Source organism: Callorhinus ursinus, unplaced genomic scaffold (genome assembly GCF_003265705.2).
Source record: "Callorhinus ursinus isolate GAN/ISIS: 27379988/994484 unplaced genomic scaffold, GSC_fseal_2.0 scaffold20, whole genome shotgun sequence".
NCBI lineage: Eukaryota > Metazoa > Chordata > Mammalia > Carnivora > Otariidae > Callorhinus > Callorhinus ursinus.
The window spans coordinates 28,696,215-28,718,035 of NW_027397082.1; the positions used below are offsets into that span (position 1 = coordinate 28,696,215).

The following is a 21,821-nucleotide window of genomic DNA, read 5'->3' on the forward strand; positions in this document are numbered from 1 at the left end:
GTCCAGCTCCAGGAAACGGAAACTTCTGCGAGAGCTGAGTGGGGTCCCGGCCCGGCTGAGAAGCTCCCCCGGGGGGGGGGGGGGGGGGGCGTGCACGTTTACAGAGCTCTGGGTGGTTCTGTTTGGAATTTGCAGCTGGCCCTCTGGACTCTGGCCCGGGCTCTCACCTGTCTCGCTAAGCCTGCGTGGCGCTCGAGCAACTTCATTTATTTATTTTTAAATAAAACGACAGGAGATTGTTCAGCGTTATTTTTGTTGTAAGGGTGGCGGCGATGCTCTTTCCAGCTTTCTGCATCCTAAGCTGAAACTGAAGTCCTTGCTTCCCGTCTTCATTGAAAAAACAGGTACAGTGCTATACACTGGTGCCATTATTTCCGTTGCGTAAATTTAAGGAAATTTTGGGGTCAAAATGTATATACATTTTAAAAGTTGATAGGTGTTGCCGAATGGCTTTGAAAAGAGGTTGATACACTTCCACTCACAATTGTGTGAGAGTGCTTGTCTTCTGTGCCCTTGCCAACCGTACTCACCATAATAAGATTCTAGTAAAGATGGGGGTGGTATTGGGAAGCTAAGCAGAAAATGCCAAATAGCAATAAACCTCGATTTTTGTTCCTCTTGAATTCAATCATTCATTCATTCAACAAACTATATTGGACAACTGCTAAGAACCAGACATTGTTCAAGGCACTGTCAATATAGTAATGATGAAAACAGACAGAGGACCTACTTTTATGGAGTGAGTTATCTTTTGTATGGGAGATAAAAATAATAAAGAACAAATGAAACATTATCAGATGGTGCTATGGAGAAAAAGCACAGAGAGGCTTGGAGTGCAGTGTGTTTTTTGCTAGTATAAATCTGTTGGTGGGGCGCCTGGGTGGCTCAGTTGGTTGGGCGACTGCCTTCGACTCAGGTCATGATCCTGGAGTCCCTAGATTGAGTCCCGCATCAGGCTTCCTGCTCAGCAAGGGGCCTGCTTCTCCCTCTGACCCTCCCCCATCTCATGTACTCTCTCTCTCTCATTCTCACTCTCTCAAATAAATAAATAAATCTTAAAAGAAAAAAATCTGTTGGTAATAGCTGAATAGCTGGTTTCACTGAGAAAGTGGCAACTGAGCAAAAATCTGAAGTGGGTGAAGGAGTGAGCACTGTAGATATGAAGCTAGGGAAGAAAGTTCCAGCATGGGAAACAATAAGTGCAGACCCCTGGAGGTGGAGCATACTTGGCATGCATGGATGGTGTGGTTGGAATGGGAAGAACAGGGGAAAAGTCGTAAGAATTGAGATCTGAGAGGTAATGTGGTGGGCCTAAAGGCTATCGTAATGTTTTTCTGAAGTGGGAAGCCACATTTTAGAAAATGTACTGAATGGTTTAGTGTGGGGAGAAAAGTAAACCCAGAATTTCCTCCTTACTAAGGCTTTAAAAAATTTGATAGTGCTCCAGCGTTTGAAAAAATTTCCAGTGTGTTTATCATGTTTTTTCTTCCTTGTTCCCACTTCTTTCCCTTTCTTTCTCTTAGCTGTATCTGGGCCAAGAGATTGTTTTTGCTTATTCAGGTTTAAATGAATAACAACTAAGCAATCAGAGGTAAACAAAGGAAAAAGAAATCCTGGTTATCTACTTATATTGTTAAGAATTCAAATTCAGAAAGACAAAAACTATCTGTAAAGAATTTAAAGAATATACATTTTCAGGATTGAGGAAACGAAGACCTGTTGAGTGGGTGTTGAACATGTTGAAATCATTAGATGAAATTTATATATCAATCTTTCTTTTCACAGAAAGCTGGATTGAGTGCGTTCTTGGGAAAATCAGTAGTGCATTGTCTTTTGAATTTATTCTTTTTAAAAAATATTTATTTATTTGATAGAGCGCACACAAGAGAGCGCACAAGCAGGGGGAGTGGTAGGCAGAGGGAGAGGGAGAAGCAGGCTTTCTGCCAAGCGGGGAGCCTAATGCGGGGCTCATTCCCAGGACCATGGGATCATGACCTGAGCTGAAGGGCAGACACTTAACCAACTGAGCCACCTAGGCACCCCTTGAATTTATTCTTATCAAGATGTAAAACACAGCAACTAGAGAAAAAGGAAATAGAAAGTGAAACAGGCAACTGATCTAAAATCTGCTGGAGAAACCAAAACTTAAGTAATAACTCCTCTAAGAAATAGTTGTAAGGCAGAGTTTCTCAACCTTGGCAACTATTGACGTTTGGCAACTATCCACAACTGGGTAATTCTTTGTTGTGGGAAGCTGACTAGTGATGTTTAAGAGGCATCCTTATTTATAACCACTAGATGTCAGCAGCACCCTGCAGTTGTGACAAAAAAAAATTTGTTGGCGAAAGTAACTTCTTTTTTTTTTTTTTTTGCTCTAAGGCCCCAAATCCTCTCCCCTGTTATGCCCCTCCCCCAGGAATCACTGCTATAAATAATACCCTCATGTATATACCTAATTTATTTGAATTAGTTTTCAGAGCACAGCCTGAAAGACACAGGAGGTGGACTTCAGGTGGGAAAGGAATGGTTGAATACAGATAAAGGGCAGTTGGGGATGGTACTGGAGTTCGGGAGGAGACCTGCGTGAAAGGGTGGATATCAAGGGGAATGTCCCAGAAGGCCTACTCCCTTCAGCATGGACTCCAGAGTGGAGGTGGCTATATCACATTTGGCCTGGCTGGGGACAAGCTACAGAGCTGTGGACTCAGACTGAGGGTGAGTCATTCAAGCTGGGCAGTCTACAGGTAGGGGCCCTTAGTCCCAATGCAGTTCCAGTTCTCACTTCATAATAGGAATGGAGACATTGGTGGCTAGGGTGATCTCCAAAGAGCTGGAGCCTGCAGTAGCGTGTAGACCGCAATTAGCAAAGACCTGGGCTGGAGTACTTAACAATAGTGAATGGCAGGCGCTGTGGCTTGGCCAGATTTAGGGGCACTTGGAGAAATTCTGGAGTGGGGGTAACTAAGGACACCAATGAGGTCCTGTCAGTTACTTGCATGGGAGTAACAAGCTCATGCAGTTCAGCTGTCAGTTTAAAGAGACCACTTGTTAATGCCCGGAGATATTCATGCGTAAGGCTGGCAATAGCATTTTTTTTTTAAAGATTTTATTTATTTATTTAGAGAGAGCACGTGAGTGGGGGGAGGAGCAGAGGGAGAGAGAGAGATCCCACTCTGAGCGTGGAGCCCAGCATGGGGCTGGATCCCACGACCCCAAGATCATGACCCAGGCCGAAATCAAGAGTTGGGCATTTAACTGACTAAACCATCCAAGCACCTCTGGCAGTAGCATTTTCAATACTAAAGAGCATCTATTTTCCTAGATTTGCTGGTTGTTGTCGTTCTCTGCAGACATCCAAGCTGTCCCACACTATAGCGTTACTGAGCCTTGAGAAGTGCAGAGATCTCTCCCAGAGTAGGGAGGGATGGGATAGAGAGATGGTATTGGGTTATAAAACACTAAAGGAACTGTAATCTCTGGAGATTGTCAAACACACCTCACACCGAACATATCACATAATCCAGGGATTTATTTTGTATCAATGAACTCTGCTTTTTGGGTGCAAGTGATGTATAGCAATACCTGGGAAGAGTTGCCTAATAAAGAATTGACTAATTATCCAACAGTTATGTACCTCCAATATTTCTCACTCTGGGAGAGTTGGCAGTGGTTAAACTCATTTTAGTGCTGCACAGCATGCTTCTCCAAACACAAGCACTAAAATATCATTCTTGTTAAATATAATAGATCTCTTGTTTTAGTGATAAAGAAGTTGGGAAGATGGCTTCGACCTGACTCTGATGCCTGCCCTCAATGATATAAAGTTTGCTTCCCTGCAATTTCTGTAGAATTCCAGTAGAAATCCAAAACCCTACCAGATATTTCTGTTAATTCCTTGGGGATTTATAATCTTGTAGATTAGGGATCCCTAACAGGGAATGTAGGGAGCTTCTAGAAGCTGGAAAATGTACAAAAAGGATTGTCCCCTAGAGCCTCTGGAGACAGTCTGGCTCTGCCAGCACCTTGATTTCAGTCCAGTGAAACCTGTTTCAGACTTCTGACCTCCAGAACTGTAAGATGATAAATTTGTATGGTTTTAGACTGCCAAGTTTGTGGTAATTAGTTATAGCCACAATAAGAAATTAATACATCCTCCCCCAAATCAAATACAAAAATGAAAAAACAGTAACATTGTTTCTTTATTTTTTTCCTTTTAAAAATATTGCTTGGTGTGCAATGTCTTTTAATAAAATGTCATAATCAAAGGTGACTGCTACTGATGGTCTCTCAGACCATATAGCAACCTTCTCATGTTTCTTGATCAGTACCAGCAAATGACTGAATTCATAGTGCTTCAACGAAATGACATAAAACAAGAGAAATGCTTGGAACAGTTCGACAAATTAAATTCCAAGCTTCTTTTTTGAGAAAGCTAACTTTTAATTGACTACATACTTGTTTTACTGTTTTTCTCACTGGATTATAAGCTGCACAAGGTCTGGGGAAAATGCTTTCTTCACTGAAGTTAATTACCTCAGTTAACTTGATGTAGACCACATCTGTCCATTCCTAGTTCCTAGAAGAATGTGCTGGCCCTCCTGACATCTTATGACCACAATATCATTTAGATCCATTTATTCATTTCCAAACCCAACAAATCAAGATTACCTAAATAACAAGAATCCCACTCCCTAAGTATACTGTAATTATAGAAGTAGGTAGTAAAACTCTCTAAGCAAAATGCGAGCACAGAAATGGAGAGTAGAACTACCTAAGGGAACAAAGGAAAGGGGACCGTGGCTGGGCTGACCCACTGTGGGAGCCTATGTTCACTTAAAGGGAAGAGGGGCTATTAGACAAACCTTGTTCTACATGGAGGTAAGCAAACCTAAGGCATTAGAGAGAACCTCTTAGGCCAGTTCCCTTGACAGAATTACCTGATGGTAGGGGATTCCTCAGACATATACCATCTCACTTATTATAGGGCTATGTGCTCTGCGTTGTACAAGAGGGTAAAGCTCCATCCCCGAACAATCCTTATTGCCAGATATGGGACCAATGAGACATTTTTTCCTGAGAGTCCCCTCACTCCTCCCGAGCTTGGGCACAGTAAGAAATATTAAGACATTTCACCTTCATTGCTTTTGTGCACACAAGACACAGTGGCAAAGAGCACGTGGAATCACACTGTCTGGTTTTAATATTGGACTTTGCCACTTACTAGCTGTGTAATCATGGGCTGGTTGGTTCACCATTTTTTTTTTTAGTTTATTTATTTATTTATTTTTAGTAATCTCCACACCCAACGTGGGGCTCCGTGTGGCATTATAATTCATTGAGGAAAACATTAGTAAAGAACTGGTACTGGGGCGCCTGGGTGGCTCAGTCGTTAAGCATCTGCCTTCAGCTCAGATCATGATCCCAGGGTCCTGGGATCGAGCCCCACATAGGGCTCCCTGCTCCACAGGAAAACTGCTTCTCCCTCTCCCACTCTCCCTGCTTGTGTTCCCTCTCGCTGTGTCTCTCTCTGTCAAATAAATAAATAAAATCTTTTAAAAATAAATAAATAAAAAATAAAAGCTTTGTTAAAGAAAAAAAAAAGAACTATGAGTCCAATATCAGAATTCTAGGACCAGTTCTATGTTTGACAATCTAGATGAGTCAAACTCTCTGAGTTGCCTTATCAGTTAAATAAAAGGATTCGGCTTGCGGCCCTGGCTGCAAACTAGTAAATTCCTTGGGAATCTTTAAAAACAAACAAGCAAAAAAACCAAACCAAACAAAACAAAACAGAGAAACTGACACCTGAGCTAATCTCTAGTCCAGTGAATCAGAATCTCTGGTAGTGAGGCCTGGGCATCAGAATTATCAGTAATTAAAAGAAAGAAAAAAACCACAAGGTAATTTTATTGTGTAATCATGATTTTTTTAAAAAAAGATTTTATTTATTTTTTATTTGACAGAGAGAGAGACACAGCGAGAGAGGGAATACAAGCAGGGGGAGTGGAGGAGGGAGAAGCAGGCTTCCCATGGAGCAGGGAGCCCGATGTGGGGCTCGATGTGGGGCTCGATGTGGGGCTCGATCCCAGGACCCTGGGATCATGACCTGAGCCGAAGGCAGACGCTTAACGGTTGAGCCACCCAGGCGCCCCTGTAATCATGTTTAAAACCACTGCACTAGGGGCGCCTGAGTGGCACAATTGGTTAGGAGTCTGACTCTTGGTTTTGGCTCAGGTCATGATCTCAGGGTGGTGAGATAGAGCCCTGCATCAGGCTCTGGGCTCAGGGAGGTGCCTGCCTGAGATTCTTTCTGTCCTTGTCCCCCTCGCCCTGGGACTACCAAACCGGATCTGTATGTCAAGTCACAGTAATCCTGCAGAAGAAGATGAGAGGGACTATGTGTCTGTGAAAGTGCCGGCTGACCACCAACTTGATATTCTAGAAATAAGAACTTTTATAATAGGTACCCAATATTTGGTATATGTCTTTAGTGTCTGCTCAACTATGAATTTGTTTCAGGTGTTTTGGTAGTTGTACCTCCTGACGGTCATCAGTTGTTCAATGGCCTGTAGGTGAGATCTAGTCCCTTACTTTTCCAAAGCTAGGCAAATACCATCGGGGGACAGACCAGACTCAGAGAACCGGAGGTACAGAGCTACATCATACCCATTTCCTCTCAGGGGGTTGGCTGATCAGGTACCCTATTTGGTGCCAAAACTGGAAGCAAAACTGGATGTTCTTCAGCAGGTGAAGGGCTAAATAAACTGTGATACATCCATACAATGGAGTATTATTCAGCAGTTAAAACAAATGAGCTATCAAGCCATAAGGACATGAAGGAACATTAAATGCATATTGCTACATGAAAGACACATCTAAAAAGACTACATATTATATAATTCCAAGTATAAGACATTCCGGAGAAGGCCAAACTATAGAAATAGTATTAACAGATCAGTCCTTGCCAGAGGTTTAGGGGGAATGGTATAGGGTGAGCACAGGATACTTTTAGGACAGTGAAATTCTTCTTATGATACTATAATGGTAGATACCTAATATTATGTATAATACAAAGATGAACTGTACTCTGAACTCTGAACTTTAATTAGGAATAATATATCAATATTGATTCATCAATGGGAACTAATAGACCATACAAATGCAAGATGTTAGTGTAACAGCCCAGCAGCTGGTCTTAAGGGTTGACTTGCTTCAAGTTAACACGCTCCTTACTTGGTGACCTAAGTCCCTTGATCTGCAACAGACTGATTTACTTTCTTTGAGATTTGCAGACCACTGGCCTTGAGGAGTGAAGGACCAGAACTTGCCCAGGCCACAGAAGTCAGCAAGTCTGTTTGAAGCAGTCTCGGCTTTCTGATCAGCCCGGCAATTTTTTTTAGCAAAATGTTTTTCGTTTTTTTGGTCACACAAGTGATTTTACTGACCTCCCTTTGTATATCTGTAGATGTTGCCTTCCTTTTCAGAAAGAACAGAGTACTCCTGCACATCACAGAACAAGAACCAGACCCCCCTCACACAATTCCCTGGCACTAAGATAACTTTTGTAGCTGGTATCGTGGAGTCTGCACATAATCAAGTATTGTTGCAGGCCATTGCACTCCCTTTGCTGATTAACTACCCTATACCCCTTAAGAGACCCCTAAGCCGGGCAGAACCCTTGGAGTTGGCTTTTGAACAAGAGTCCACCTCTGTCTCAGGTTGCCAGCTTCCTGAATAAAGCTCAAATTCCTTTCCAATCAAAAACTTGTCTCTTGAGTAATGGCCTTTCCAGGGACTGGCAGCCGAATTTGGGTTCCGTAACATTACTAATAGGAAACTGTAGGAGGGGTGAGGGTGTGGAAGAGGCAGGTATATTAGAACTTTGTACTTTCTGTGCATTTTTCCTATAAGCCTTCAAGTGCTCTAAAAATAAAGTTTATTGAGTGAAAAAGAAAAAAACTCTTGCAGTAAGGGAGGTGACTACTGCAATGGGAGAGGGTGACTATGGCCTTAGGGAAACAGCTCTGATCTTAAGATCTACAAATGTCTGAAAGATTAGTCACAAAAGTGTGTGTGTGTGTGTGTGTGTGTGTGTGTGTGTGTGTGTTTATTTATAAATAGGAAAGAGCTCACAGAGTAGGCAGTTAGGAGCCGGTGATAAATAGGTGACACATTAGAAGCCTGAGGGTACAATATCCTGACTTTGTGGCTTTAACAACCTGGCCTTAGGGCTTCCAGCACTCCAGGGCTGACAGACCCAGAGCCACAGGTGCAGAACATGCCTCTCCTCTTCAATCTCTGCCCCAGGGGTAACCTATAGCTTCGTCATAATTTATTTAAACTGTGGTTTCAAGACATCCACCCCCATGGGGGAAGGTGGCCAGGGTAGTTGCAACAAGAACCTTGTAGGGCCAAAACTCCCCCTCCGAAGTGGCAGGAGGAGTCCCTTAGATGATTAGAAGCAACCTCTGTTGGAGAGTGTTTTAACTGATGTGCTTTTGGAATATAGTGAGGTTTGGTGGGGTGAGGTCTGGAGCCCACGACCAAGAAAGAATTCTTGAGACGCCTTCGGTGCAAAATGGTGGTTTATTAAAGCACAGGGACAGGAGCCATGGGCAGAAAGAGCTGCTGCACCGGGGTTGTGAGGGGTGGCTGGTTATATACTTGGGAGTTGGGGGCTGTAAGGAAAAGGGAGTTTTCAAAAGAACTTTCAAATGCTAAAGAGGATCTACAGGATACAGAAGGCCCTGCCACTGTCAAGCTACGGTTGCTTTTCCCTCTAGCAAGGCATTAGCATTAAGATAGTTGGGAGCTTCCTGGAAGAATGTCACACATATGCCACCCAGGAGTTGGGAGGGTGTCAGTTTGTGCTTTGTCCTCAGCTAGCCTTCTGTTCCCTCATCACTATGACCCATAACCTTCTTTTTACGTTATATTGTTTTATGTTTTATCTTTTTATGGATAAAAGAAAAGACATCCTTAACCCCGGTGCAGTTACCACTTCTGGGCCTGCCAACTCTCCCTTCTCCAGAGTGTACTGTCCTTAATAAACTGCTTTGGGCTTGCTACTTTCCTGCTTGCGGTTTTTACTGGAGCGTAGATCCTCACGTAAATCTTTTGTGGATAATCCAATAATCAACACCTCCATTTACACAATGTAGACTCTCCCACTGGTAACAGAGCAATGAAAACTAAAGAGAGGGTTCCTGGGTGGTTCAGTCCGTTAGGCGTCTGCCTTCAGCCCAGGTCATGATCCCAGGGTCCTGGGATCAAAGTCCCGCTTCGAGCTCCCTCTTCAGACTGGAGTCTGCTTCTCCCTCTCCCTCTACCTGCCCACTGCTTGTGCTCTCTCTCGGTCTCTCAAGTAAATAAATAAAATCTTAAAAAAAAAAAAAAGAAAAAACTTAAGAGAGAAACTCATTTTTTTTAATGGAGGTGTAGACAAGGCAAGAAGGAACTGGGTGTCAGGAGCAGGGGAGTGGATGGCAAGATCAGGAAATATCTTTCCTTATTGTCAGCCAAGTTTTGAGAGGGATTGTTTGGCATTCCTATACTTGTTTAAACTTAGGAGTAAGTCAAATTTCAGGGTCCCGTGGGGGGAGAAGAAAAATTTAGTCAAGTAAAATTTACAGATATTTTATTCTGATTGGTCATGGGGACAAATGGTTTGGCTGATCATTTATGAGACAGAATGGGAATGTGGTGGTTTTGTGTCTGGTTTTGTCATAGGTAAACAAGGGGCCTGTGGTAAGTCTTAGTAATATGGAAAAAGGTGGTTCTTTGCCATTTAACAAAAGACCACAAAAGAAATCAAAATAGACAAGTTTATTACTCAAGGCCTTGAAGCCACGTGGGAAGGTCAAGGCAGGCTGCAGGCAGAGAGAGGGAGGCATCACCTGGGGCACAAGCCTTTATTGTGTCTTTGAATAAAATGCTTTAGGGCTCCCAGGGTAAGGCTGGATTGGTCAATTCGAACCAAAAAGCTGGGTTGGGGAGAGGGTGGGGGGGGTTGGTAAACACCCCAAAGATACGGGAGCAAAGACTTATGGGAAATGTAGTTTTCACTCTGGTGTTGGACTTCTGGGCTGCTTTTGCGCATGTTCACTTTCACTCCGCATCTGTAAATTGTCTTTGCCCAGGGTACACCTTTGCGTGGGTGGCGCTTCCAGGGTCGCGGAGTGTTTGCACTCCCTAGGGGCCAGTACTACCGGCTAGGGGAGTGGCGGGTGAGTCCCTGAGGGTTGGCAGAGGGCCAACAAGGGTCCGTAGGGCTCAGGGGTGGCAGGGGGACTGTAGAGGGGACCCCGCAGCGGGACCTCTGGCACTTGAGCCTGCCCGGGGCGGATGGGGGTGGCCTCGGCCTGGAGGAGGAAGGAGCTGACGTCTAGCGTGGGGACCTGGGCGCAGGTCCCGGGAGGTTGCAGAATCCGTGCGCAATGTCGCGGCTCCTGCCGGAGCTCTGTTCAAGTTACTGAGCAACTCTGGGAATGACTTTCAGTTTCCCGTTGTGCAGAGTGAGAATAATTTAATACCTGACTGAGACTGTTGGTTTAATACCAACTTGCGGTGGTTCTGCGCTGTTAACATATATGCTATATATATTTAGATTTTTGTCATCAAGAGATCTCACTTCCATATTTGAGGTAAGTTGGCTGTTTCCATGTTAAGAGAATAGGAAAACTGAGGCTCAAAGGCAAAGTGATTTACCCAAGATCATACAGCCAGCAGCGGTGGGAATCTAGTTTTTGATCTTTTTTTCTCTCCATCTCATGTTCTTTCTAATAAACTGCCCTGCCTAAAACCCAGCATTGTTATTCATAGCATTGAGCATTGATAGTGTCTTTACAGAATCCAGGAGAATAATTGTGAAGTATATGGGGACTGAATAATTTCTTGGCGCTTGTGTTTATAGGATTTTTTATTATTCTTCAGGCAGCACAGTTTCTGGGCCAGGTCTGCCCTGTCTAGCTTTTGTCTTTGGAGGCCTTCATTTGAGTTTGTAGATGGCCAAGCCCTTGATTTTTGGGGAAAGTATGACCTGAGAGTCAGATTGGGAGTCCTGTTTGAAAGTTCCAACCATGTTTAATTTGTCCCCATGGCTCAGGTCCCAGCTCTTTTAAAGAAAAACAGCTCTTGAGGTAAGAAAGAATAGTCCCCAGGAACCTCACCTGGAAGATTACTCCTTGGTCTGAGTGAGACCTCTCACCAGAGCTCCACACAGAGACAGAAGGGTCCCAGGAGAGACTATATCCTAAAACTGACAGGACAAAAGTAATTCTTGGTCCTCCTACAGAATGAGCAATGCTTGGGTGATGTCACCTTAACCAGAAGTCATTGCAGGCTGTCCATTGATCAGCTTTAAGAACTGAAATAAGGCTAGCAGCATGAGCAAAGGGTAGGCGGCACAGCTGGGGGACCTCACCGGAGGCTTGGTGAGGACACAGTTCGGGAAAAGGAATCACCAGCCACAGAAGGAGAAATTGCCCTTCTTGTTCACTCTCATCAGCCACACTCCCTTTACTCTGCGCTCGCTCTACAACCTAGAGCAGTGTATCACTGCTCCTTCTTTTCTGACAGTAAAAAATCAAATAACTAATGTATAGACTTTGAAGATTTTATTTATTTTTTTAAAGATTTTATTTATTTATTTGACAGAGAGAGACAGCGAGAGCAGGAACACAAGCAGGGGGAGTGGGAGAGGGAGAAGCAGGCTTCCTGCTGATCAGGGAGCCCGATGTGGGACTCGATCCTAGGACCCTGGGATCATGACCTGAGCCAAAGGCAGCCGCTTAACGACTGAGCCACCCAGGCACCCCTAGACTTTGAAGATTTTAAAGTTTTGCCTTTATTTAAGAGGTGAAAAAGAAAGAGGACCAAAAGGTAAGTGACTTGTTTAGAGTCACATGATTTATTAGTGGCATGCCCAGAGAACTCCTTGCTGTCCCCCATTAACAAGATCTTTTTGAAAAACCATAACCAGGTTAGAATAAACAAAGTACCCCCATCGCTTTTCAGGGGATGCTGATGAGGGGATGCTAACCCAAGGGCCAAACATTGTTACTAGGCATGCAGAGAAATAAAGGCAATGTCTTCCCTGTATTGTTCTTTGTTTAATTAGTTCTTAGTACTTTTTACTTTTTTTTTGGTCACTAGAGGGGAAGATAAATTCTTAGTAGGAAATTAGTCGGAAATGTTTACATTCATTCAACGAAAAACCGCATTCTAAGCTCTCTGTGAGCAGAGTCAGCATAGACACCGGGTGCTCCTCCACAGGCTCTGTCGTGCCCTTAGAGTTGGAGGACCCAGCCCACAGGGGCTTTGTATGTAGCTGCTGTGTGTGTGTGAAGTTTGCTAGGCAGGTAAGCCTGAGAACTGCACAGCTCACCTGGTTGCACAGGACCTCATTTTCTTACCTTCTTTCCCAGCTTTATAGTTCTCTTCAGTTTTCCAAGAGCAACAGGAAATGAACGAATCACAGGTGAGTTTATTCCTGCTTTGTTTCACTGTGGATTTTGTGAGGTTTGTAAGGGAACAGAAATTAAAATAGAAAAATAGAAATAGATGAAAATCAACATCAGAGACCCTATAGACTATCAGGTCAAGAGTTGAGTAAAGTCAGCATATAGATAAATTCTGGTCTTATAAAGTCCCAGAGTTACCAAATTTGAACTGCAAGTTTGCCTTCTAATCTTTCTGACAGCAGAGGAGAACCAGAGGAAAAAGAGTCTTTTAGGGCACTAAAACACTGGCACTACTGTAACAAATTATCAGAGACTGACGGCTTAACAAACACTTATTTCTTATCGTTCTGGAGTCTGGTAACTCCAAGATCAAGATGCCAACCTATTTGGTTCTTAGTGAGGACCCTTATCCAGTTTGCACATGGATCTCTTCTCATTCACATGGTGGGGAGAGAGTAGGTGGCGGGGGGACACAAGTGTTCGGTTCATAACAGAGTTCGAGTACATAATTTTCTAATGGTCTTGCTTGGTCCAGCGGTATAGAATATCTGGAAGAAGGCTGAATGGCCTATGTGTCCTTTAAATAGCTCTGCATAAATATTTCCCTCACCTAGACTGTGGCACTATGCGTGTGACTGCTACTTAACCTTGCTTACTTGTCAGCACTTGGTGTTGTCAGACTTTAGACTTAGTGCCAATCTAACTTCTGAGAAAAACTCATCATTTTAATTTGCATTTCTGAGATTACTAATGAGCTTGTACATCATATATTTATTGGCATTTTTAAAAAATATTTTATTTATTTGTTTGACAGAGAGAGAGCACAAGCAGGGAGAGTGGCAGGTAGAGGGAGAGGGAGAAGCAGGCTTCCCGCTGAGCAGGGAGCCTGATGTGGGACTGATCCCAGGCCCCTGGGATCATGACCTGGGCTGAAGGCAGACGCTTAACGACTGAGCCACCCAGGTGCCCCTATTTATTGGCTTTTCATTGCTTTTGTGAATGACTTCATTTTTAATTTTTCTATATTAATTTTTAAGAATACTTGATATATTTTGGACAGTAATTCTTTATTATATTTGTTGTGAACTTGTTCTCCAACTCTGTCCCTTGACCTTTACCTCTACAGAGCCTTTGGCCTTATTAGAGTTTTATATATATATATATTTTTAAAGATTTTATTTATTTATTTGACAGAGAGAGACACAGCAAGAGAGGGAATACAAGCAGTGGGAGTGGGAGAGGGTTCAGAAGCAGGCTTCCCACTGAGCAGGGAGCCCAATGCGGGGCTCGATCCCAGGACCTGGAATCATGACCTGAGCCGAAGGCAGACGCTTAACGACTGAGCCACCCAGGCGCCCCTAGAGTTTTATATTTTTACTTAGACCAATCTTTTGATCTTTTCCATTTTATTTATTTTTCAATTTAAAAATTTTTCCCTAACTTAAGATAATTTAATATTTAAAATTTTAGTTTGATTAATATTAATACTATTAAAAATATTTAAGCCTTGAACCAATGTGGAAATTGTTATTGTAGATAATATGAGGAGGGAATCTAGTTTTACCTTTTAACACATGAAGTACCAGTTCTTTTTTTTTTTTTTTAAGATTTTTTCATTTATTTGACAAAGAGAGACACAGCGAGAGAGGGAACACAAGCAGGGGGAGTGGGAGAGGGAGAAGCAGGCTTCCTGCGGAGCAGGGAGCCCGGTGCAGGCCTCGATCCCAGGACCCTGGGATCATGACCCGAGCCGAAGGCAGACGCTTAACGACTGAGCCACCCAGGCACCCCAGTACCAGTTCTTTACTAATGTTTTTCTCAATGAATTATAATGCCACAGCTATCCCGTATATTACTGTGTCTGCATACGTCTGTTTCTGGCCATTCTAATTCATTCCATTAATCCTTAATTCATTCTTCTTTAGGTTCATCTTGTCCTTTCTCACCTTTTTTCTGTCCTACTGGATGAAACCTGGCATCCTTACCTTGTGCCTGGTTTTCAGAGATTACTTAGGAAGTGTTAGCAAACACTGGCATAGTCTCTTTGGGTTTTGGTACACACCAGTTACCCCATTAAGTAAGTTTCTTCCTAAACCTTAAGTTGTAAATGTCCATTACACTTAGTAGTTTTTCTAGATCCCATAAGGATTGATTTGGTTACTAATTTGATTTCTTAGATGGTATAGAGTTTTTTTCAGGTTTTCTGAACTTCTTGGTTCAATTTTGGGCACATTTATTTAAAAAATTGTAACTTTTTTTAAGTTTTCCAATTTCTTTGCATAAGTATGTTTAAAAGACTTGACTTAAAATCTTTAGTGAATGCTAATTTTTTTATTACTGTGAATGCTAATTTTTTATTCCAATTTTTATCAGTTATTAAATTTCACTTTAATGTAGAAGCTGCTGATTAGAAATGGAAAAACTGTAGTCTGGCTAGTCATATATCTGAAAGCCTAAAGTTCTAGCATGTGGATATAGGATTGATATTTTCTTTTTTTTTTAAGATTTTATTTATTTATTTGACAGAAATAGACAGCACAAGTAGGCAGAGCAGCAGGCAGAGGGAGAGGGAGAAGCAGGCTCTCCACTGAGCAAGGAGCCCGATGCGGGGCTCAATCCCAGGACCTTGGGATCATGACCTGAGCCGAAGGCAGGCACTTAACCAACTGAGCCACCCAGGTGCCCCAGGATTGATATTTTCAGATGGTGATAGCATTCTTGAAATGCTTTGCCAGGAGAGGACACAGAGTTGCCGTAGTGATGCCAACCATTAATATATACCAAGCTGTCATGGTTTTATGTATTTTTTTTATCTGTGTGTGTGTGTGTGTGTGTGTGTGTGTGTGTGTGTGTGTGTTGGGTAATGCATTCACATTGGAAAAGTCAGTACAATACAAACAATATAAATAGAAGTGAATTCACACTCCGATGTCTGTCTTTCACTGCAACCTCCTCTTGTAATTTAGGGAACAAATTTTGTGTATGTGTATTTTCTCCATTTTTTTAAATGCAGAGACAAGTAAATGTGATTTTATAGCTATCTGGGTAGATAGATATAGGTATGTATATAAACTATGTACACGTAAATATGCATTTCTACCTTTTTCTTGTATGTATTTATATGTATATATGTGTGAATACATATATACATGTGTATTAATGCATGTATATATATATGTGTGTATATATGTATGTACTTATTTTTAATCCTTCTTAGCCAAAGAATATAAGCATACCGTAAAATAACCTGTTCTTCACCTTAATTTTTGCATTTAAGAATATATACTGGAGATATTTTGAAATTAGTACATAGTAAAATTTATGTAGTTTATTTAAAATTTTTTTTATAGAGATGGAATTCACCTTTTTAAAGTGTTCAGTTCAGGGATGCCTGGCTGGCTCAGTCTGTAGAGTGTAGAGCATGTAACTCTTGATCTCAGGGTTGTGAGTTTGAACCCCACATTGGGTGTAGAGATTACTTAAAAATAAAACCAGAAGGAAGGGAGGGAAGGAAGGAGGGAGGGAAGAAGGAGAAAGAGTTCAGTTCAGTGGTTTTTAGTATTTTCACATAGTGGTGCAGTCATCACCAGTATCTTTTTTCAAAACATTTTCATCATCCCAAAACAAGACACCATACCCATTAGTAGTTACTTTCCTATTTTGCCTCAACTCCAGGCAACCACTGATTGACTTTTTGTCTGTATAGATTTGCCCATCATGGATATTTCGTATAATCTGAGGTCTTTTGTGTCTGGTGTCTTTGACAGCATAATGTTTTCAATATTCATCCTTACTGTAGCATGTATTAGTACTTTTTTTTTTAATGGCTCTCTTATGTTATACAGATATATCACATTTGGTTTATCCATTATTTTGGACATTTGTGTTTTTCCCACCTTTTGTCTATTATGAATAAAGCTGCTTTGAACATTTATAGACAAGGTTTTGCATGAACATACGATTTTATTTTATTTTATTTTTTATTTTTTTGAACATATGATTTTAGTGCTGTGAGTATATGCTTAGGAGTGGGAGTGGAGTTGCTGGGTCATATGGTAAGTTTATATTTAACTTTTTGAGGAACTACCAAACTGTTCGCTAGAGGGGCTGCATAATTCTGCATTCTAACCAGCAATATATAATATAAGCATTCCAATTTCTCTATATCCTTGACTCACTTGTTATTGTTCATCTTCTTTATTATAGCCATTTTAGTGGGTATGGAATGGGATGTCATTGTGGTTTTGATTTGATTTTCCTGGATGATTAAAGTTGTTGAACATCTTTACATGCACCTCTTGGCCATTAGTATATCTTCTTGTGAGAAATGGCTATTCAAATTCTTTGCCCATTTTTAATCGGTTTATTTTTTTATCATTGAGTTATGAGAGTTCTTTATATAAACTGGATGCAGACTGTTGTCAGATACATAATTTATAAATATTTTTTCCTATTCTGTGGATTATCTTTTCACCTTCTTGGTAATTTTTTTTTTTTTTAAGATTTTATATGCCCATTTGAGAGCTCAAGAGAGAGCTAAAGAGAGAGCACAAGTGGTGGGGAGGGGCAGAGAGAGAGGGAGAAGCAGACTCCCCGTCAAGCAGGCAGCCTGTCATGGGGCTTGATCCCAAGACCCTGAGATCATGACCCGAGCCGAAGGCAGACACTTAACCAACTGAGCCACCCAGGTGCCTCTTGGTAATGTTTTTTGAAGCACAAAAATTATAATTTTATTGATGTCCAATTTATCTTTTCTTTAGTTGCTCATGCTTTAAGTGTCATACCTATGAACCATTGCCTAATCCAAAATCTTGATTCAACCTTGTGTTTTCTTCAAAGTCACAATTTTTGTCTTAAAGTCTCTTTTACTTGATATTAATATAGGCCTTTCTAGCTGTCTTTTGGTGACGTGTTGAGCAGAACACTAGGCACAAGTTACCGATGCTGGGGAAGACTGACCATGTTGGAGATAGCAAACACCGTCACTATACCAGCCTGTAGGAATAGAAGTTTAAATACTTATGCCCACTGCATCTTGGTATCAGAGTCACCAAGGAAAACACAACAGAGACAAGCACTGGATGGAATAATGCTTTTACACAGAGAAGAGATAGAGCAAGATAAGTTCTGATAATATGCCACTGGTCCCCAAAGCTAGTCGGTGCCCCCAGCGGCTGACACAGGGCAGTTGGCCTATGCACCCTCCTCTTATGCCACAACAGGAATCCAACCCCACTATTGTGGAGTCCAGAATACTGAAAGCTGAGGTGGTGCCAGAGGTGCATTTATTACATGCTTAATCAGAAAGAAGGAACACTTAAATACAAGATACTCCCACAAGGCAAATGGTTTGTACAGGCTGTGTGGTCTCTTTATCTCTTTGTAAGGAAGTGTTCCATGCCCAAGGCTCGTTCTTATGTAGCTGAGTGGGGGTTGAAAGACTACACACCTGAGACTGTCTTGCTCATCAGTTTTCATGGTGTATCTTTGTCCATCCTTTTATTTTCTGTTTATGTCCTTAGATCTCAAGTGAGTCTGTCAGACCCTGTTTACCAGGATCACGTTTTTGTTTTGTTTTTATCCAGTATGATATCCACTATATGTCTTTTAATTAGTGTTTGATCAATTTATATTTAGTGTAATTGCTGACAGAGTAGGATTTAGGCCTGCCGTTTTCTTATTTGTGTTCTAGATCGTTTTGTTCCTCTGTTCCTCCATTACTGCCTTTTCTGTTCAATGGATATTTTTTAATGTACCATTTTAATTCCCTTGTCATTTCTTTTGCTGTATTTAGTTATTTTCTTGATGGTTGTCCTGGGAATAACAATTAACATCTTAATTTTTAACAATCAAGTTTGGAATAATATCAACTTAATTTCAATAGCATATAAAAATTTTACTTCTGTATAGCTCTGTTCATTCCCTTACTCTCCCTTTGTATTTTTATTGCCATACAGATTATATCTTCATGTATTTTGTGGCACCAACACATTTCTATTTTTTCTTTACAAAGTGTCTTTTAAATCGGGTAGGAGAAAAAAAAGAATTACAGATAAAAAATACATTTATACTATCCTTTACTTAGATAGTATTACCTTTACCAGTGCTCTTTGTTTCTTTGTGTGGATTTGTGGTACTGTCTAATGTCCTTTCATTTCAGCCTGAACAACTCCCTGTAGTATTTTTTGTGAGATGAATGTGGTAGCAATGAATTCTCGCAGTTTTTGTTAATCTGTGGATGTTTTAATATGTCTTTCATTTTTCAAGGACAGTTTGGGCTGGCAGTCTTTTTCCACACTTTAAATATGTCCTTCCTACTGCCTTCTTGCCTCTGTGGTCTCTAAAGCAAAATGACCTGTTAGTCTTACTGAAAATCCATTGTATACAATGAGTTGCTTTGGTCTTGTTGTTTTCAAGACCCTGTCTTTGACCATTAACAGTTTATGATGTGTGTAGTTAATTGATTTTTTTGGGTCTTACTTGTAGTTTGTTCAGCTTTGTGGATGTGCAGGTTCCTACCTTCTATCAAGTTTGGGAAGATTGTGGCCACTGTTTCTTCAGCTGTTGTTTCTTCTTCCTCTTTTCTCTTTCTGGGTCTCCCATTAATGCATATGTTCATACACTTGATGTCCCACAGATCTCTGAGGCTCTGCTCAACTCTTCATTTTTTCTTTCTGTTATTCAGACTAGATAAATTCAGTTGACCTGTCTGTCTTCCATCCAGTTTGTTGGTTATTTCTTCTGCCACCTCAAATCTGTTGTTGCGCCCTTCTAATTTCTAATTTCCAGTTACTGTATTTCAACTCTAGAAATATCTTTATGGGTTTTTTAAAAATAATTTTTAACTCTTTATTGGTATTGTCTACATAGAAGGACATTGTTCTCATACTTTTCTGTAGTTCTTTAGATGTGGTTGCCTTTAGTCGTTTAAACATATTTAAAATAATTGATTTAAAGTCTTTGTCTAGCAAGTCCAATATCTGTACTTCCTTAGGACAATTTGTATCAATTGGTTTTTTTCCCTATTGTATCAGACATAATTTCTTGTTTCTTTGTCTTGTAATTTTTGTTGAAAACTGTGTATTTTAAATAGTATTTGGTGGCTTTCAGAGTCTCTCCTCCCTATTGTTCATTGTTATTGCTGTCACTGTTATGTTACTTAGTGCGGTTTCTAAACTGATTATGTAAAGTTCTATTCTTTATCATGTGCAGCCACTGAAATCTCTACTCAGTAGGTTAGTCAGCTAATGATTTACCAGATTTTCTCAAATGCCTGGAGTTAATAAGTCTCCTTGTCTGTGCCCAGGGCTCTCCGTGCATTGTTGGCACCCATCTTCAACACTCAGACATGCTGTGGACAACTCTGCCATAGTCTTTACTTCCTACATGTACCAAAGCTTCAAGGTCAGCTGAGGATAAGAGCTTAGGATCTTCTTAGATCTTTCCTGAGCATGTGCATACCCCTGGGCATTCGTGTGGCTTTCTAGATTCCCAGGAATATGTTGAAGCTTTCAAAGCTCCTGTGGGCATCTAATTACTTGCTTTTCCCTTTTCAGCTTTTAAATTAGCCTTTCCAAGTTGCCTGCTCCAACTGTTATTTTTATCACTGCAGGCAGCTGTGAAGTTAATCATTTTCCTCTAATTCTTTTCCAAGCATGTTGCCTAAGGAAAAGGCTGTTTGTACTGTGGAAGCTCCAAGTTAGCTTAAAGACTGTAGAGTCTTCCAGGGAACGATCAGACAGGTAAATAATGACATTTCTCTGGGAATGAGGCTTTGAAAGAACTCCATCCCTATTCTGCTCTTCTGGTGGCTGCCTGGTTGCTGCTTTTCATTGTGATTACAAGCTGCTCATTTTCAAGGCTCCTGTGGAGCTGGATTATAAAGGATAGAAATGAAGCAAGTAAGGGCGCCTGGGTGGCTCAGTTGGTTAAGCAACTGCCTTCAGCTCAGGTCATGATCCTGGAGTCCCGGGATCGAGTCCCGCATTGGGCTTCCTGCTTGGCAGGGAGTCTGCTTCTCCCTCTGCCCCTCCCACCTCTCATGTGGTGTCTCTCTCTCTCTCTCTCTCTCTCTCTCTCTCATTCTCTCTGTCTCGAATAAATAAATAAAATCTTTAAAAAAAAAAAAAGAAATGAAGCAAGTAAAAATGCCACAAATCTCACCTCAGCCGTGTTTGGTGAAACTAAGTGTTTATTGAATAAATGCTCCCTGGATTTATGCAAGCGTTTGGATAGTTTCAGACTTCTAAAAAGTTGATTCTTACAATTTTTGCTAGTTTTCCTAATTATTTTATGGAGGAATTTATGGAAGTCTTTACTCTGCTTCTTATTACTTTTGCTCCTCATTGTGTATAGGTGCATGGTTTCTGTTGTGTGCATTTGTCATTGATTATTTAACCAGTTCTCTGTTGAAGGACACTTGTTTACGTTCTTTTGCTGTTACTAACAGTGTTTCATTGAATAACCTTATTTATGTAAACCTAATTTCTTATGTGTGAATCTTAAGGAAAAGTTTACTAGAATTAGAATAATGGAGTCATAGGTCGAAACTAGGCCATTTCTTAATTTTCATAGATACTACAAAATTGCCCTGAACAGTGATGTATCATTTTGCACTTTTGCTGGAAATTAGTTTGTATCCCTTAGTTCTTTAACTGTTAATTGAGCATTGCTTTTTGCCAGACAGTATTTTATGTGTTCAGGATACTGTCAGTGGTATGCTGGTAAATGTTTAACAACTAGTTCTCTTAGGAGAATCCCACCCTCTGATTTGTAGTGTTTTCTGATTTCTGGAGTGTTAATGCACCCACCGTAGCCAGTTTTAGGCTACCAACCTGACAGTACTGAACATGGAGTTGGGGAGAGATATACATACCAACCCTTTTAAGCTGGTATGAGCTAGTTCCAGCAATCACTGGACCCGGCCATGAATAATGTTGACTAAAAATAACCCTGTTTGGGGCGCCTGAGTAGCTCAGTCAGTTAAGTGTCTGCCATCGGCTCAGGTCATGATCCCAGTGTTCTGGGATCCAGCCCTGCATCAGGCTCTCTGCTCAGCAGGGAGTCTGCTTCTCTCTCTGCCCCCTGCCCCCCATGCACTCTCTCTCTTTCTCTCTCAAATAAATAAAATCTTAAAAAATAATAAAAATAAAAATAACCCTGTTTTCCTAGAGGAGAGGGCAAAAGGCAATAAACATCATAACTAAGTAAATTATATACTTATATATATATATATATATATATATATATATATATAGCCTATTATTAGAAAATAAGTGGTAGAAATATCAAGTAGGATAAGGCACATGGGAAATTGCAGGGTTATTAAATAGGATAGGCTGGGTGGAACTAACAAGGAGG

General features: G+C 41.1%; 1 protein-coding gene across 2 annotated transcripts in view; it reads left to right on the plus strand.

Moving 5' to 3' along the window:
* Nucleotides 1-10,140: 10,140 nt before the first annotated feature.
* Nucleotides 10,141-21,821, plus strand: part of LOC112830661 (uncharacterized) — a 41,355-nt gene continuing 29,674 nt past the window's right edge. For both annotated transcript variants that reach the window (XM_073904469.1, XM_025880632.2), the window contains exons 1-3: nt 10,141-10,226; nt 11,660-11,880; nt 12,426-12,478. The gene's annotated coding sequence lies outside the window, so the exon portion shown is untranslated. The remainder of the gene's footprint in view (nt 10,227-11,659; nt 11,881-12,425; nt 12,479-21,821) is intronic.